This window comes from Ranitomeya imitator, chromosome 5, assembly GCF_032444005.1.
Source record: "Ranitomeya imitator isolate aRanImi1 chromosome 5, aRanImi1.pri, whole genome shotgun sequence".
In the NCBI taxonomy this organism is placed as follows: Eukaryota; Metazoa; Chordata; class Amphibia; order Anura; family Dendrobatidae; genus Ranitomeya; species Ranitomeya imitator.
This window is the reverse complement of record NC_091286.1, coordinates 513,009,514-513,024,370: the sequence shown is the minus strand read 5'-3', so window position 1 is coordinate 513,024,370 and position 14,857 is coordinate 513,009,514. Positions and strand designations below refer to the sequence as shown.

Here is a 14,857-nt window from a genome sequence, read left to right as displayed (position 1 = left end):
TTGAAAAATGAAAAATTACTGCTAAATTTTGAACCCTTCTAACATTTTAACAAGATGTTTGAAAAATGATGCATATGTAAAGTATACATGTGGGAAATGTTATTTATTAATTATTTTGCACAGCATGACCAACTGATTTCAGGATAGAAAAATTGAAAATTTGAAAATTGTAAATTTTTCAAAACTGTGGCCTAAATTCCGATATATTTAGTGTCTATTTGTGAAAATATGTACCTAAATTTACCACTAGCATAAAGTACAATGTGTCATGGAAAAAAATCTCAGAATCGCTGATACGTTGATGCATCCCAGAGATTTTACCACATGAAGTGACCCTGGTTAGATGTCAAGATTTGGCTTGGTCGTTAAGGTTAAATATTGGCTCCATCACTAAGGGGTTAAGCAGCAATACAGGTAGATAGAATATTTACTGTGTTATTCCTAATGCATGGCTGTAGAGGTATTTTCTCTTAAAAAAAAAATCACTTAAAAGAGGTATTCCTATCTCCAAGATCCTATCCCAATATGTATTAGGTGTAATAATAAACAATATTACCAGATATGTACAATTAAAAATTTTGTATAGTTCTTCTGATTTGCTACGTTGCGGTCAGCTTCGGACATGGGTAAGGCTGGCGGACGACACAGCATAGAAATATGATGAGAGGAAGGCCCTAAAGGTAGGGAGCAAGGGATTCGACATCTCCTGACAACAACCTGTGCCTGTCCTTAAACTTCCCTAACATCCTATACGGGTCCTCCCCCCACCGCTGTCATGTGCCTAGTCCCTGATTGTCTCCTCAATGTACCTTTGGTAGTGCACTGGTCGGCAAGGACCCTAGCCTCACCACTGCAGATGGTAAAACAAAGGGAAAGAGACAAACATGGGACAGACAAAGAAAAAGGGACAAAATACTCAGCTTTAGGCTCTGCTGCCAAACTTCACAGCAGCATAGAAAACAGCACCAGGAACCTAAACTCTCACAGCAGCACCAGCACCACAACACAAGAGAGCGAGTCACCACTCCAAGCTGGTCTGCATAGAATAACTGTATTACCGACGATCAGCTGATAGGTCATGTAATTATTTAAAGGATGATGAGAGTGGTTACCAACCAACATCAGCTGACCAGCCTAAAAGCAGCTGCCAGCAAGATACAGACATTAACTCTTGCTGGACCAAAAGGTAAAAACAACATTTAAATTATAGCAGAACTAGAGCCGTTATGAATCCCTTAATGAATTGTGACAGTCGCTTCCCCCATGTGAAGGGCATTGCAGTACTTTAGGTATACATGGTTATGACCACTTACCACTAACTAACGGTCACTATTTCAGCCGTCAAAACTATGGATACCTAAGATGCTGCACATGGGGGCATAGCAAATCAGAAGAACTATATTTCTAATTGGAGATATTTGCTAATATTACTATTAATATTATTATTATTACACCTTCTACACATTGAGATAGGATCTTGGAGATAAGATCATCACTTTAAGCACTGCACAAGGTAGAACATCAGTGTTTAAAAGAGCAAATCTATCAGAAATAGAAATCTATAATAATAATAATCTTTATTCATATTCCGCAGTGCTTAACAGTTTTGCACACATTATCATCACTGTCCCCGATTGGGCTCACAATCTAAAATCCCTATCAGTATGTCTTTGGAATGTGGGAGGAAGCCGGAGAACCCGGAGGAAACCCACGCAAACACAGAGAGAACATACAAACTCTTTGCAGATGTTGTCCTGGGTGGGACTGGAACCCAGGACTCCAGCGCTGCAGTGCTATCCACTGCACCACCGTGCTACCCGCATTATAGTGGTGCTTCCATTATACTTACATTATTTTACTTTTTTCCATGTAATTTTGCTGTTTATTTACACATAGAATTCCTTGTAAAAACAGAAATAACAGTCATTGAAATGTCAATTTAAATGTTGCATATTTATTGCTTACATTTCAAGAGTGTCTGATTTAATCTGATAGACATGCAGAAATCCATGTGTTTACTTCCAAACAATTACGTCTGGAATAGATTTCTGCCAGTTACTAACATTTTTGCTACCAAATCTACAAAAGGGGAATTCACCATAAATTTGCAATATTTAGTAAGCAAATGTTGCGCCCTTCACTACCTTAATGTCAAAAATGTCATAAAAGTTTACAAAAATTCCTGTGCCATGAATTTGCAGCTGGCACAATTTCATTCAGATGTAAGGCATACATTTTTAGTTGCAGAAATTTCTGCTGTATATGTATGCACACTAATAACATAGAATAAAGAGTAGTATGCAAAATGTATTTCTAGCATAATCTCTACACATTCTGAGAAATTACGTTACTTCTTTTTTGGTGATAAAACCTTTATACTTAAATATCTTTGTGTCTAGTGATATCTGGCATGCTCTTGTCATGAATCTACTGCTTCCTGCTGAGAACTTTGGGGTATCTGGGATCAAAAGTTCGTAGTGGTTGGCAAATTGCAGGTCCTCTTTGAAGTCCATTTGGCGTTTAAAGGGAACCTATCACCTGAATTTGGCGGGACCGGTTTTCGGTTATATGGGCGGAGTTTTCAGGTGTTTGATTCACCCTTTCCTTCCCGGCTGGCTGCATGCTGGCCACAATATTGGATTGAAGTTCATTCTCTGTCCTCCGTAGTACACGTCTGCGCAAGGCAAGATTGACTTCTGAGGGAAAAAGAAAAAAAATAAAAGCTGTCTGTGGATGGATACCATGTTTTGGCATAGGTGGTTTTCCTTTTTGGATGCTACCCTTCCCGTGGTTGTTCCTTCCCGGTGAAAGACCTGGCTATTTATTGCTTGCCTTGAGAAACACGTGATGGTGTCTCCGTGGCTTTTCTACATGCCTTTGCATATTTACCATAAGAGATGGGGGCAGTGGTCTGGATCACTGCGTTGAGAAACACGTGATGGTGTCTCCGTGGTGTTGGATGTTTTGATCTCCCCGAGGTCATTCATCCTTATGTTTATAGTCCTTTTACCAGGCACTGCTCCTAATAGCCAGTTTCCTACTCCACACTGATGAGGGGCAAAACCCCAAAACAGCTGTCTGTGGATGTATACCATGTTTTGGCATAGGTGGTTTTCCTTTTTGGATGCTGCCCTTCCCGTGGTTGTTCCTTCCCGGTGAAAGACCTGGCTATTTATTGCTTGCAATGAGAAACAAGTGATGGTGTCTCCGCGGCTTTTCTACGTACTCTTCACCAATGTCCCAAGTCACATACAGCGCATATGACACTGGGTCGCGGTCTCTAAACACGCCGAACCTCACTCCGTTCAGTCACCGTGGGAGACCACACAGTTCATGGAACATCACAAGCACCAACAGTCTTTATAGGTACCTGACGGGAGCTCCTGCTCCACCTGCTGACTCCTTGTCAGTCCACTCCTCCGGGAAAGCTGCCTCACAGGGATCACCAACTTGCCTGGGTGGCATATCTTAGTCAGTCCAGACTCACTGAAGGACGGTAGCTTCCCCCACACAGACCATCCAGAACCAGAGTCTTACTGTGTGCTATTCAGGGATCCAGTCCTAGTCCCAGGAACTCCCAACACCTGCATGTGCTCTTCAGGAAGCCTCTTCCCAGGTCTTCCAACACAGGTTGCCCAGTGTGCTATTCAGGATTCCTACTCCCAGGAAATCCAACACACTGGCATCTCTTCCTCACATGAACTGCACATGTGACCTGTCCAGGTGCTATTCAGGACCTCGTCCAACACCCCAGGCATATGACCTGTCCAGGTACTATTCAGGACCTCGCACAACACCCCAGGCATATAACCTGTCCAGGTGCTATTCAGGACGTCAGTCCAACACCCCAGGCTACTAGTAAGTCCAAAGCCCCACCATTTGCTCTTCAGGACTCCTACTCCCAGGAAATCCAACACTGGTTGTTCAGTGTGCTATTCAGGACTCCTACTCCCAGGAAATCCAACACACCAGCATGTGACCTGTTCAGGTGCTATTCAGGACCTCTGTCCAACACCCCAGACCACCAGGTCCAAAGCCCCACCATGTGCTCTTCAGGATTCCTACTCCCAGGAAATCCAACACAGGTTGTTCAGTGTGCTATTCAGAGATCCGGTCCTACTCCCAGGACCTCCCAACACACAGGCTCTCCAGGACCTTCCACTGGAACCACACAGGAACATGTGACCCACACCCTGGTCACATTATATACCCTTAACCACTCCCCTGGGTGGGAGTGTGGATGTGTGGCTAGTTTGTCCCACCCATCTCCCACAACTAGCCTAGTAAGTCTCCCTTACAACTACACCATACATATATACACTTTTGAGGGACTACAGGTCCCAGAACAACAACATTGCATCAGACTTACCACGCAGACTCCCTCTGTGACACATATCGGCCATTCACAACACAGCCAGTCACTGTTTCACAACGATTATCACAATAGATATGCCTCCATGCACATCCCAAGGAGCACTCACAGCGATCCCTAGCTGTCACAGGGGTCACTGCACCACAGTCCTTATTTGCAGCATTTTATTTTTCGCAGCGTGTCAGTTCTTTTTGCAGATCTGCAGCGCTGCTGCATCCATTGACTTCCATTGAGTCATTCAGTCAAATCCGCATCAAAAACAGGTGTAAAAAGATTTGCAGATTTGCTGCCAAAAACGCTGCAATTTGTCAAATGAAATGATTTCAGAAGGAGGATGAGTGTGTCGGCAGACAATATGTGCGTATGTCTCTGTGTGTGGGTGGAGAATATGTGCATGTGTCTGTCTGTGTGTGTCTGTCTGTGTGTGTGTGTGTGACTGTCTGTCTGTCTGTGTGTACCCATGAGACGTGTGAACCCAGGTGTTCTCTGATGGGAGTACTACTCCCATTCGTCGACTTGTTTTGTCACATATAACAGTGACAGCATAAGCCGATAATGGGAGAATAGTCTCATCATTCGGCGCCTGTGTTCAATTGTAAAAAAAAATCAAATCATTTACATATTCACATACACAATGCATACTCACCAAATAACTAATCCCCGATGCCCATGTTTCTTGCAAACAATCAAAAATAATGAACCAACATATACTTACCTGTCCACCGTAGCCCATTTAATACCGAGTGTCCCATGGCGATCTCAACTGGCTGCCGACGATACACTAACAGGAGGTGATCGCTCCCGTAGTGTATTACTGAGTCGCCGTAAGAGTTCACAGGAGTTCATCAGCTGATGAGTTCCGGTGCTCTCACTTATGGCACCGCTGTGTGGGAAAGTTCTCACACAGCAGTAGTGTCGTGAGTGAGAACACCGGAGCTTATAAACTCCCGTGAACTATCACGGTGGAGATACACTGCGGGAGCAATTACCTCTTGTCAGTCTATCGCCGGAGGCCAAGTAGAGCGGTCACATCTCGTGATGTGACGTTCTACACGTGAGATCGCCGTGGGACACTCGGTATTAAGTGGACTATGTCAGACAAGATAGTATTATATGTTGGTTTATTATTTTATTTTTGCTGCAGAAGACAAGGGCGTTGGGGATTCGACATTCAGTAAGTATGGTAAATTTAGATTTAATAAAGGAGTCTGTGTAATTATTTCAAATAAAGGACTTTAATCTGGCCATGTTTTTATTTAACATGAAACTATAGGATTAGTATTGGATAGGTGACTTGTAGACACCTCTCCATTAGTAACCTGTGGGCTTGATGTCACCTGACAATACAAAGGTGATATCAACCCCACAAATATGAACTCCACTTGCCACCGCTACAGGGCAAGTGGGAAGAGCAAGGCTAAGTGCCAGAATTGGCGCATCTATAAGATGCGCCATTTCTGGGATGGCTGAGAGCTGATGTTTTTAGCCTGGGGGGATGCCAATATCCATGGCCCCTTCCCAGGCTATTAATATCTGCCCGCAGCGCTCTGCATAGCCTTTGCTGGTTCGATTTTATAGCGGGACCCAATGTCAATGTTTTTCCAGAGTTCCCCTTTAAACTAGCCAGTAAAAGCTATTAGAAATGGAAGCAGAGGCACAGATATTGCAGTGTACATTCATTTATTGCTATTTTTAGTGGAACCACGGGACCACCATCCGGGGGGCTCCGAAGTAGGCGTGAGTATGCAAGCCCCAGACACCCGTAGTAAGACCCCTCAAACAGGGCCAGAATGAAATGTCCAAGGGACACAGGTGTTACCTCCAGTTAGACCCTGGACGCGTTGAAGCTGTCCCAGCAGAACAGATGGACTGGCAGAGATAGCAGATGATGTTGAACTTCACAGACGGCAAGCGGCTGAGCTAGACAAAACTGGCACAGGCAGTCATGATGTCGTCCTGGGTATGGAGTAACGGACGGCTGAGCAGGATGGGACTGGCACAGGCAGTAGTGATTCGGGAGACGGAGTGATGTACAGCAGGTACTCTGAGAAGACAAACAGTATTAGCTAAGTACTGGTAGGACACTAGCAGTACACAGACAGAATGCAGGCACAATAGTACAGGAACTGGAAACTAGCAACAGGAAACACTTGTTGCTCCGGCGCCCCCTCAAGGACAGAGGGGCCAGACATAGCACTCGCTATCACACCATTGGTTAGGAGCACATTTGAAAAATGTGTGCTGTCTCTTTAAGAGACTGGGAGTGTGTGCGCGACCTCAGCGTCAAACCTGGAGACCTGCTGGCCACGCTCCAGGAAGCAGGAGCAGGAGAGGAGCCAGAGACCGAAGCTGGGCAGCAGGGAGTAGACTGAGTACGGGGACCCCAATGGAGACCCTACAGAGGTACGGATGTTACAAAAGCTAAGCAAACAGTTATGAGCTGATATTAAATAGGAACCTTTGGATATTGGCTCCTTCCCAGTATATTAACATCTGGCCTCAGCCATTGGCTTTCCCTCTGCTGGTTATTAAAATTATGCGGGAGCAAAAAAAATGTTTTTGAAAACTAAACAGATATTGCATTTCACACAGATTTCTAACAGTTGCTTTTTTGTTACAGCATGTGTAGGTTAATTATGCTAATATGCTGAAAAAAAAGAAAATGGACAGCACCTCCAAAAATCATACAATGATCTAATGCCGCTAGGCAAAAATATATATAACTGAACATCAGGGTCTCAGTTTAACATTCTGATCAGACTGTATGAAGCCCACTACCACGTCATGGCAAACCTCGTAGTGGGTCCTACTGTCCTAATGGAGTGGAGCCATGCACCGACCACTGCCACAGCAGCAATGCACCAGCAGGGCAGACAGAGAGGTGCCCCACAACACCCATGCTGCAAGACTGAGTCCCCATGACTCCAGACCATGCCGCCTCACCAGCACAAAACCACAGCAACTGTGGCCGCCACACAGCACCTACACCAAATGAAAAGAGCATTGAAACTCCAGCTCCAGCTCTTCAGTGAGAGCAAAAATGGGCTAGACCCCTTACTTTGTAGTCTCCTGGTTTTGTTTTTACAGAGCCACTGATTTTACATTTGTTAATCACAGCATGAACACTGCTGACTGGCATTATCAATTCCTTGGATATCTTTTTGTGTCCTTTTCCTGTTTTATACAGTTTACCTACATTTTCCCATGGATCCGTTGACAATTAATTTGCTTTCCCATGACTCACAATCCAGAAACATGAGTGGCTGGATGAAAGATGCCAGAGTCTGTCTGGATCCCACAAACTCACTCAGCTTTTACGCACACACACTGATTACAAGCAAATAGGTCACAGGTAAGGATGTTACCTTTAGTAACCATTCAAACCCATTTGTGTAAACTTTTGTGCATGTTATCAAGGCAAAATCACCAGGGTATGTCAAGTTTTGATCAGGGTCATTTGGATGTTTTGGGTTGTCATTATGATTTAAAAAGAGAAAACACAGTATAATTGGCTTCACCCAACCACCAACAATGAGTCGAGAAAAAGTTTTGCTGTTATCATTCATGTTCTCTGAAAAAAGGCCAAGAAAGCAAAAATTCTGCTGGGGTATGTAAAGTTTTAAGCACAACTGTATATACACAATGGGTACGAAAATTATGCAGACCCTTTTAAATTTTTCACTCTTTGTTTCATTGCAGCTATTTGGTAAATTCAAAAAAGTTCATTTTTGTTCTCATTAACGTACACTCTGCACCCAATCTTGACTGAAAAAAACAGAAATGTAGTCATTTTTGCAAATTTAATGAAAAAGAAAAACTGAAATATCACATGGTCATAAGTAGAGTTGAGCGTCTTTTACTTTTATAGGATCGGGTCGGGTTTCACGAAACCCGACTTTTTCAAAAGTCAGGTCGAGTGAAATCGGCCGATCCTATAAAAAAGTCGGGGCCGGGGTCGGCCGAAACTCGAAACCCAATGCAGTGCATTGGGTTTCCAATGGTTCCCAGAGTCTGAAGGAGTGGAAACTCTCCTTCAGGCCCTGCGATCCATATTTACGTGTAAAATAAAGAATTAAAATAAAAAATATCGCTATACTCACCCTCGGACGCGCCCTGGTACTAACCGGGAACCTTCCTTCCTCGAATCAGCGCTTGCAGGACCTTGCGGTGACGTCGCGGCTTGTGATTGGTCGTGTGACCGCCCATGTGACCGCTCGCACGACCAATCACAAGCTGCGACGTCACCGCAAGGTCCTGCAAGCGCTGATTCTTAGGAAGGAAGGCTGCCGGAAAGAAGCAGGGCGCGTCCGAGGGTGAGTATATTCCTATTAGGTATATACTCACCCTCGGACGCGCCCTACTTCTTTCCGGCAGCCTTCCTTCCTAAGAATCAGCGCTTGCAGGACCTTGCGGTGACGTCGCGGCTTGTGATTGGTCGCGCGAGCAGTCACATGGGCGGTTGCGCGACCAATCACAAGCCGCGACGTCACTGCAAGGTCCTGCAAGCGCTGATTCGAAGGAAGAAAGGCTGCCGGTTAGTACCAGGGTGCGTCAGAGGGTAAGTATAGCGATATTTTTTATTTTAATTCTTTATTTTACACTTAAATATGGATTCCGATACCGATTTCCGATATTGCAAACATATCGGAACTCGGGATCGGAATTCCGATACCAGATTCAGAAGATCGCCGACTTCATGGCCGACCCCACACAGGGGTCGGGTTTCATGAAACCCGACTTTGCCAAAAGTCGGCGACTTCTGAAAATGGCCGACCCGTTTCGCTCAACCCTAGTCATAAGCATCCAGACCCTTTGCTCAGACACTCATATTTAAGTCACATGCTGTCCATTTCATTGTGATCCTCCTTGAGATGATTCTACTACTTAAGTCCAGCTGTGTTTAATTAAATTGATAGGACTTGACTTGGAAAGACTCACACCTGTCTATATAAGACCGCACAGCTCACAGTGCATGTCAGACCAAATGAGAATCATGAGATCAAAGGAACTGGCCAAGGGGCTCAGAGACAGAATTGTGGCAAAGCACAGATCTGGCCAAACTAACAACAGAATTTCTGCAGTACTCAAGGTTCCTAAGAGCACAGTGGCTTCCATAATCCTTAAATGGAGGAAGTTAGGGACCACTAGAAGTCTTCTTTGACCTGGCTGTCCAGCCAAACTGAGCAATAGTGGGAGAAGAGCCTTGGTGAGAGAGGTAAAAAAGAACTACAAGATCACTGTGGCTGAGTTCCAGAGATGCAGTAGTGAGATGGGAAAAAGTCCCACAAAGTCAACTATGACTGTAGCCCTCCACCAGTTGGGCCTTTATAGCAGAGTGGCCCAACAGAAGCTTCTCCTCAGTGAAAGTCATATGAAAGCCCGGATAGAGTTTGCTAGAAAACACATGAAGGACTCCCAGACTATGACAAATAAGATTCTCTGGTCTGATGAGACGAAGATAGACCTTTTTGGTGATAATTCTAAGCAGTTTGTATGGAGAAAATCAGGCACTGCTCATCACCTGCCCAATACAATCCCAACAGTGAAACATGATGGTGGTGGCATCATGCTTTTGGGGTGTTTTTCAGCTGCAGGGCCAGCACGACTGGTTGTTATTGAAGGAAACATGAATGCAGCCAAGTACACAGATATCCTGGATGAAAAGCTCTTCCAGAGTACTCTGGACCTCAGACTCGGTCGAAGATTCCCCTTCCAAAAAGACAACGACCCTTAGCACACAGCTAACATAAAGGAGTGACTTCAGAACAACTCTGTGACCATTCTTGACTGGCCCAGCCAGTGCCCTGACCTAAACCCAATTGAGCATCTCTGGAGAGACCTGAAAATGGCTGTTCACCAACGTTCACCATCCAACTTGACAGAACTGGAGAAGATCTGCAAGGAAGAATGGCAGAGGATCACCAAATCCAGGTGTGAAAAACTTGTTGCATCATTCCAGAGAAGACTCATGGCTGTACTAGCTCAAAAGGGTGCTTCTACTCAATACTAAGCAAAGAGTCTGAATACTTATCACCATGTGATATTTAAGTTTTTATTTTTTAATAAATTTGCAAAAATTACTACATTTCTATTTTTTCAGTCAAGATGGGGTGCAAAGTGTCCATTAGTGAGAAAAAAAATGAACTTATGTGAATTTACCAAATGGCTGCAATGAAACTAGGAGTGAAAAATTTAAAGGGATATGAATACTTTCCGTACTCACTGTCTGTGTGTGTATATATATATATGTATGTATATATATATATATATATATATATAGTAAGATGGCCGCCGGGTAAGTCCTTGAGGGGAGGTATGTGTCATCGTGGGTATTAGCTGCAGTGTTGTGAGCTCAGAAGTATGTGTCACTATTCCTCTTCTCGGTATTCTGAAAAGCTCTGCTCACAATGAAAGAGGATGCATTGCAGGCAGAGCACGATGAGGTGGAGCAAGGAACCATACAGGGTGATTACACATATCCCAGCCTCATGTCATCCCAATCTGGATTGGTTGACAATGAGGAAGAGGAGGAGGAAGAACAAGAGCTACTTTCATGCACTATAGATGATTCTACAAGCACAACTGTTATACCAAATGGTGGATGGCATGGATAGCCTGAGGACAGGGAGTAGGAGGAGGAGGAGAGCATGCCTGAAGTCTTGCCTGTTAGCACTCTGGCACGCATGGCTGACTTTATGTTGCGCTGCTGACGTGGTGCAGAAAGACTACTGTACACAAGATGAGGTGCAAACAACAAAGGGTAGATTTATTGGAAGGCAAGTGGATGAGGAAGATGCAAACAGGGGTATGCAATGGCAAAAGATAATTTACAAGAGTTCTATTCTTTAGCTTGTCCATAAAGTAGCACGGTGCTCCAACTGTTACAGACTGAATATATGTCACACAAGTAAATGCAAACAATAAACAAAGAATTATGCTACTCTACATATAAGCTCCCTGGTCTATACTAGGCAGGCCTTACGGTTGCCGTGTTCTGACTATTGAAGCCTACACTAGGCCCTGACATGTGCACAAAACAGGAACAAACTCATGATGATGTTGGGGACCCAGATCCAGTCCCAGGGGGGCCCAAACAGTCTAGTATGGTGGTGCGCACGGCTTTCTGTCAGCTCCATGAAACATGGTCTTCTTGCTTTTGGGTCCTGGAGGTGCTCCTGGAAACTGTAAATCCCTTACGGTATCTTCGTAGCTCCTCGAACTAACACAGGACAGCCACCCTCGCTGCACCCGGAAAAGTCAGTCAAATCTCACAATTCCACTCCGTTACAGGCTGGGGGTCCTCTCTTGCAGCTATATCAGGACACAGTTCTCCTCTCTTGCAGCTATCAGCACAAAGTTCTCTCTGCAGAAGCCTCAGCTCACACACGCTGTTCAGGCTCCACCCCTGCCATCTGCACAGTCCAGTTCATTCACACAGCCTATTGCAGTAGAGAAGCAAAACATTTCATCCTGCTAGACAAAGAGGTGCAGTCTCTTAAAGTAACAGTGTGTTCCTTACTGTCCATAACAGCACCACCCTCCAACACTGCCTTTCCCGTGACCATCGTATTCTCAAAATTTTTCGTGACAGTCATTACTGGTTGGTGACACTTCTAGACCCATGCTGCAAAGAGAACTTTCAATCTCTTCTTGCAGAGGCAGACAGGTGTACTAAAATGGTGCAGTACAAGAAGGCTATGGTTGCGGGCTCATTAAAAAAATTTCCATCTGAATATGCTGGCAGCAGAGGTCACAGTTCGTTGGACAGCCAAGGAGTACAGGCGACAGAGACACAACTCCAATCCAGAAGAGGCAGGGGACCACTGACAAAGTTCTGGGAGAGTTTTCTCAGACCCTCCCTTCGCACTGACCCTGAGGCGTGGGGTACTCTCACAAGGAGTGCAAAGTTTTGAAAGGTGCTGAGGGAGTACCTTTCTGACCGTACCAATGTCCTCCGTGATTCCTCTTTGCCTTCTAATTATTTGGTATCCAAGCTGGACATGTGGCATGGACTGGTTCTCTATGCTTTGGAGGTCCTGGCCTGCCCTACCACTAGCGTTTTGTCAGAGCGGGTTTTTAGTGCCGCTGGTGGAATTATAACTGATAAGTGCATCCACCTGTCTACTGAAAATTCTGACAGGCTGACTTATAAAAATGAACAAGGGCTGGATTGGTCCAGACTTCTCTACACCACCGAACGATAACAGCGAAACATAATCTCAAATTTAGTGTCTTTTTTTGGTAGTTCTATTCCCATGCACCTCTTCACACCTACACATGGGTATAGTCTTCCTGATTTTGCCTATTTGCTGTTATCCTCCTTCTTCTCCTCATCCTCTTCATCCACCACCACTAGATCACCATGGTGACCGTGGTCCGTGATACAACAGCCATGTTATTGTGTTAAAGGGTGTTTTTGATGCCCATAAAAAAAATGTTTACACATTATGTTGAGGTGTACCCCCCAGGGGATAATGTTTGCCAGCCCATACACTTAGTGTATGAGTATTACAAGTAGAGGAGACCCGCTCCTTTAAACTGTGAAAACCTTTTTAGGAAGCCATCCTTCACGTCTCTTCTGACACCACCACTAGATCACCAGGTTGAACATGTTCTGTGATGCAGCAGCCAAGTTATTGTGGTAAAGGGAGTGTACGATGCCCGTGAAAAATAAAAGTAAAAACGTTTACACACTAAGTTGATGTGTACCCCCCAAGGGCAAATGTTTGTCAGCCCATACACTAAGTGTTATGGGCATTACAAGTAAAGAAGACCCGCTCCTTTAAACTGGGAAAACATTTTTAGGCCATCCTCCTCGTCTCTTCCGACACCTCCACTAAATCACCAGGGTGAACATGTTCCGTGATGCAACATCCAAGTAATTTTTTTCAAGGGTGTTTATGATGCCCATACAAAAAATGTTTACACAGTATGTTGAGGAGTACCCCCCAGGGAGAAATGTTTGTAAGCCCCTACACTGGCCATCCAGTACCTTGGTTCAAAGGCTTATTGGGGTATGTGCAACTTTGGGGCATGCCTTGCAGTTAATGCATAGGCAAACAGTATGAGAGTACCAAATGAATAACGTGAACTTGGTTTTCCTGTGGCCATCCAGTACGTGAGTTCAAAGGCTTATTGGGGTCCATGTAACTTTGGGGTAGGGAAGGCCTTGCATTCAATGCATAAGCAAACAGTATGGGAGTATCAAATGAATACTGGGAACTTTGGTTGCATGTGGCCATCCTGTACCTCAGTTCAAAGGCTTATTGGGGTGCGTGTAGCTTTCAGCAGAGCAGGCCTTGCATTCAATGCATAAGAAGACAGTATGGGAGTGCCAAGTGAATAATGTGAACTTGGTTTTCCTGTAGACCTCCAGTATGTGGGTTCAAAGGCTTATTGGGGTGCGTGTAACTTTGGGGCAGAACAGACCTTGCATTCAATGCATAAGCAAACAGTATGGTAGTACCAACTGAATACTGGAACTTTAGATGCATGTGGTTATCCATGATGTCTATTCAATGCATGTAACTTTGGAGCAGGGCAGGCCTTGCATTCAGTGCATAAGGAAACAGTATGGGTGCCAAATGAATATTGTGAACTTGGTTTTCCTGTGGCCATCCAGTATGTGGGTTCAAAGGCTTATTGGGGTGTGTGTAACTTTGGGGAAGGGCAGGCTTTGCATTCAATGCATAAGCAAACACTATTGTAGTACCAATTGAGTACTGGGAACTTTGGTTACATGTGGTCATCCATGACGTCTGTTCAATGGGTTGCTGGGGTGCATCAAAATTTTGGGTAGCCCTGCCACTCACTGCATTTGCAATATCAGTATAAAGGACCCACTGTTTAATAATGGTAACAACAAAGCATAGCCAGCTGATGGCTCTCTAAGAATAATGAGAGCCGACTTCTGGCCCTATAAAAATAGATGTTGTGACTTTAAGAGTCCCTCCTTCATAAATGAAACAGGATGTGTCTGATAATGTGTCACACACCACATGGCCAAATAAGGTTGTAAAATGTTAAAATGACATTACCCAGTGAATGCATTTGTCTTGGTTGAAAGCAATGCTAAAGTTGAAAAATGCATAAAAAACGCTGCGTGTGAATATGAGCCCAAGTAGTGAAGGAACCATTTTGTTTTGGGTTATTTATTTTGCCTTACATACAAATCATTACCCTGGGAAAGATGTCCCTTAACATATTTCTTAGGAAAATCCATTTTGGTTTCCTTTTTGTATGTTTTATTGTGCGCCTGTTAAAGTGGCATAAGACTCTGATAAGATTGTTCACAGCTGTGACCTGGGAGTCAGAAGTGCTTCCAGGAGTCTTCCTCATAATGTTCACATGTCATTTGAGCACTTTTCCCATTGATTTCAGACATTTTTAGACCCTAAAAGGACCCCCGGGGATCGCAGCAAAAATGCTCTGTTTTCCCATAGACTTACATTGGGCTCGTTGTTGGGGTCGAGCACCCGAGCATTC

The 14,857-nt window shown here is 44.4% G+C and overlaps 1 protein-coding gene across 8 annotated transcripts in view; it reads right to left on the bottom strand.

Annotated features, from left to right (window-relative positions):
- The window catches only part of LOC138638292 (cysteinyl leukotriene receptor 2-like), a 67,541-nt gene that overhangs the window by 5,244 nt on the left and 47,440 nt on the right, over positions 1-14,857 (bottom strand). For 4 of the 8 annotated variants that reach the window (XM_069727486.1, XM_069727487.1, XM_069727489.1 and 1 more), the window contains one exon: positions 6,192-6,416. The exons of 2 other annotated variants lie outside the window; for them this stretch is intronic. The gene's annotated coding sequence lies outside the window, so the exon portion shown is untranslated. Of the gene's footprint in view, positions 1-1,849; positions 1,902-6,191; positions 6,417-14,857 lie in introns of all 8 variants that reach the window. 2 more of the 8 variants (XM_069727490.1, XM_069727491.1) reach the window with 1 other exon arrangement.